This window comes from Laccaria bicolor, genomic scaffold, assembly GCF_000143565.1.
Source record: "Laccaria bicolor S238N-H82 LACBIscaffold_8 genomic scaffold, whole genome shotgun sequence".
NCBI classification, from domain to species: Eukaryota; Fungi; Basidiomycota; class Agaricomycetes; order Agaricales; family Hydnangiaceae; genus Laccaria; species Laccaria bicolor.
Window position 1 is genome coordinate 146557 of NW_001889879.1, and position 4349 is coordinate 150905.

Below are 4349 nucleotides of genomic sequence, written 5' to 3' on the forward strand. Positions count from 1 at the left end.
TCAGCTGAACAGCTTTTGATTCCTCACAATATGGATCAGCCCACTTGCCGCACCCTGGCTCGGCAAAGTCAGTTTACATACCCGAGGTCATGAATCTCATTGTGAGCCCCGAGCAGAGATGAGGCCGGCCCCCATCTGTTGCCATCTCCAGCCTGGATATGGCCTGGCCCAGTCGGCACCACACTCCCTACCATTCTTTGGCTTGTCTCCAATTAAACAATTTATGTTGCCATCTGTCCCGTGATGATAGCCAGCCTGGCTAACACATGGCCTAACTAAGTTTACTTGTTCATATGTTGTACCAACCCCCCAGTGTTCTTTGCCATGTCCTGCATTCAAAATCACCCTCTGGTTTTATGTTTGCATCAGGCCAGTGAGTACATTAGCTGGTCCTGTATTCTGGTGCAAAGTTACTGAGCAGACAAGGTCATTGAATCTGTATAAATGCATGGAAACAGCCAATCAAACATGTTCAGATGCAAAATAATGGAGCCGACAAGTGGGAAATAGTACAAATACCTGGGTTTCACCTTGAGTGATTGAGCCGATTCCATATTAAATCATTGTGTCTGGGCCAGTGCATTTTTCAGGGAAAGGATGTGTGAGCTGGCACCATGTCCAGGTGAAATTACACCAAGCAGACATGAATTACATCAGTAAAGGTGCACATCGGGTGATGCAGGCATTTAAATCCCAAACTGTTGAAGTACGTTGGCTGGTGCCATGTCCGGATGCAAAATAATCAAGCAAACAAGTGAATGAAATTGGTAAAAATGCCTGGGCTGCACATCGGGTGATATTAAATTGTTGAAGTACTTTCAAAGGGCTGGGAAAACAACCGAGCAGACAAGTGAATTAAATCAATAACATTGCCCAGGCTGTCTCGCATAATAGAACATGTTTAATATTAAATTGTTGAAGTACTTTGGCTTGTGCCGAGGCTGGGTGGAAAATAACCGAGCAGACAAGTGAATTAAATCAGTAAAAGTGCCCGGGTTATGTCTCGGATAATAGAGCCGATCCAATATTAAATTGGTGAAGTACTTTGGCTGGTGCCAAGGCCGAGTGGAAAATAACTGAGCAGATAAGTGAATTAAATCGGCAAAAGTGCCCGGGCTGAGTCTTGGATAATAGAGCCAATTTACTATTAAATTGTTGAAGTACTTTGGCTGGTGCCGAGGCCGGGTGAAAAATAACCGAGCAGACAAGTGAATTAAATCGGTAAAATGCCCAGGCTACGTCTCGGGTAATAGAGCCGATTTAATATTAAATTGGTGAAGTACTTTAACTGGTGCCGAGGACGAGTGGAAAATAACCGAGCAGACAAATGAATTAAATTGGTAAAATTGCCCGGGCTGAGTCTTGGATAATAGAGCCGATTTACTCTTAAATTGTTGAAGTACTTTGGCTGGTGCCAAGGCCGGGTGAAAAATAACCGAGCAGACAAGTGAATTAAATCGGTAAAAGTGCCCAGGCTACATCTTGGGTAATAGAGCCGATTCAATATTAAATTGGTGAAGTACTTTGGTTGGTGCCGAGGCCGGGTGAAAAATAACCGAGCAGACAAGTGAATTAAATCAGTAAAAGTGCCTGGGCTGCATCTTGGATAATAGAGCTGATCCAATATTAAATTGGTGAAGTACTTTGGCTGGTGCCAAGGCCGAGTGAAAAATAACTGAGCAGATAAGTGAATTAAATCGGCAAAAGTGCCCGGGCTAGTCTCAGATAATAGAGCCGATTTACATTAAATTGTTGAAGTACTTTGGCTGGTGCCAAGGCCGGGTGAAAAATAACCGAGCAGACAAGTGAATTAAATCGGTAAAAGTGCCCGGGTTATGTCTTGGGATAATAGAGCCGATTTAATATTAAATTGGTGAAGTACTTTAGCTGGTGCCGACGTGGAAAATCCGAGCAGACAGTAAAAAGTAAAACCGGCGAGTCAGGAATAAGCGAATTAAATTGATAAGTACTGGTGGAAAACGAGCAGACAAGTGAATTAAATCAGCAAAAGTGCCCGGGCTACGTCTTGGATAATAGAGCCAATTTAATATTAAATTGGTGAAGTACTTTGGCTGGTGCCGAGGCCGGGTGGAAAATAACCGAGCAGACAAGTGAATTAAATCGGTAACAATGCCTGGGCTGGCGTCTCGGGTAATAGAGCCGATTTAATATTAAATTGTTGAAGTACTTTAACTGGTGCCGAGGCCGGGTGAAATATGACCAAGCAGACAAATGAATTGAATTGGTAACATTGCCCAGGCTGCGTCTCGCATAATAGAACCTGTTTAATATTAAATTGTTGAAGTACTTTGGCTGGGTGGAAAACAACCGAGCAGACAAGTGAATTAAATCGATAAAAGTGCCCAGGCTGCATGTCAAATAATAGAGCCGATTCAATATTAAATTGGTGAAGTACTTTGGCTGGTGCCGAGGCTGGGTGGAAAATAACCGAGCAGACAAGTCAATTACATTGGTAAAAGTGCCCGGGCTGCATCTCGGGTAATAGAGCCGATTTAATATTAAATTGGTGAAGTACTTTAACTGGTGCCGTGTCCAGATGCGAGATCACAGAGCAGACAAATAAACCAAATTGGTAAAAACGCTTGGGCTGCATGTCAGGTGATGCTGGTAATTTCATATTAAATTGTTGAATTACCTTAGTTGGTCCGGGTGCAAAATCATGGAGCAGACAAGTGCATTAAATCGGTAAAAATGCCCGCGCTGCATCTTGGATGACAGAACCGATTTCATATTAAACTGTCCAAGTATTTCAGCTGCTGCCATGTCCAGATGCATAATCACCAAGCAGACAAGTGAACCAGATTAGCAAAAATGCCCAGGCCTCACCCCGGGTAATGCTAGTGATTAAATATTAAAGTCCTTCAGCCACCCCCGTGCCCGGCTGCAAAGCCACAACTGAGTGGATTCAATTGGTAAAAATGCCCGGAAGTACTTCCACCATGCTTTGTTCAAGTGGACCACTACCGAGCCTACAAGTGAAGTATATCACTGAACATGCCTGGGTTGCATCCGTATCATTTCAGTCTGGGTGTAATATTACCGAGCAGACAAGATAACACAACTCATGAGAGTTGTTCCCCGAGCTCGGAGCCATTCATACACCAATGCCAAAGAGACAAGTTAGTTATAACTTTCACACCATCCGCCTGGTGCCCCCTCTCAATGCCATCATTGTTGACTGACAATTACTAAATTAGGCACTAGTTTCTCCAATAGGTGTAATCCCGCCCCCATTCTGCCCACCAGTCATGAGTATAGTATTTCCACTGTTACTGGACTATTTCTCTCCAAACAAGTTCCTAATCATATCTTGGTGGTGTTTATTATATATGGTGTGGGGTTCACTTAAGGCTGGGGTAGCTAGTAGGTTGTTCAAAGAGTATTGATCAGGTAAGGAAGGCAGGATGTTTTGAATATGTGTTTTGGTGGATACAGAGATATGGCTAGAATGTTAGTGACTATCCACGTACCATTGTCCTGCTCCATATATAATCTTCTGAAATCATTATCTTGTCTTGTCAATCTCTGTAATTCCTTTTAAACTTCTTTCTAGCTATCCCATCCCTACCTCCAACCCACTTTTGACTCTCATTGGTGAAACTGTGGTGATGTAACGAATGGATACAATGTATTCCTCCCTCCTCTCCATGCACCATTTACCAGGTAAGTTCTCCAATTAGAACCTTATATCTTCATGTCTTGCAAATAATAATTGAACATATTCCTCTGGAACTCCCATGGGATTTATATGTCTTCTGGGCATTTTGTGCAATACAGATACTCAGAACCCCAAATGGCTATTCTGAGCTACCACAAATTAAGCATATATAATATACACTGTATTCTTTCTGCTTTGGGGAGACTACAGTAAAGGTATACATACCATGGGGAACATTGAGGGAGATGCATGTCAACTACACTACTATACGTTCTTGTTTTGAGTATGTCATAGATTACATCAAGATATAATTAGCAGGGTTTTTGGAGAGAAGTGGCCCAGTAATGGTCAAGATATAATGCTGATGACAGGAGGGCAGGATGGAAGGATGGAAGGATGGAAGGATGGAAGGATGGTAGGATGATGGGATGGCGGGATGGCGGGATGGTGGGATGGCGGGATGGTGGGATGGCAGGATGGTGGGATGGTAGGATGGCGGGATGGCAGGATGATAGGATGGTGGGATGGTGGGATGGCGGGAGAATCCATTCACTTGCAACTTTGCAGCCGGACATGGCATTAGCTGAAGGACTTCACCAATTGAATATCAAATTGGTTCTATTATCCAATGTGCAACCCGGGCATTTCTACCAATTTAATTCACTTGTCT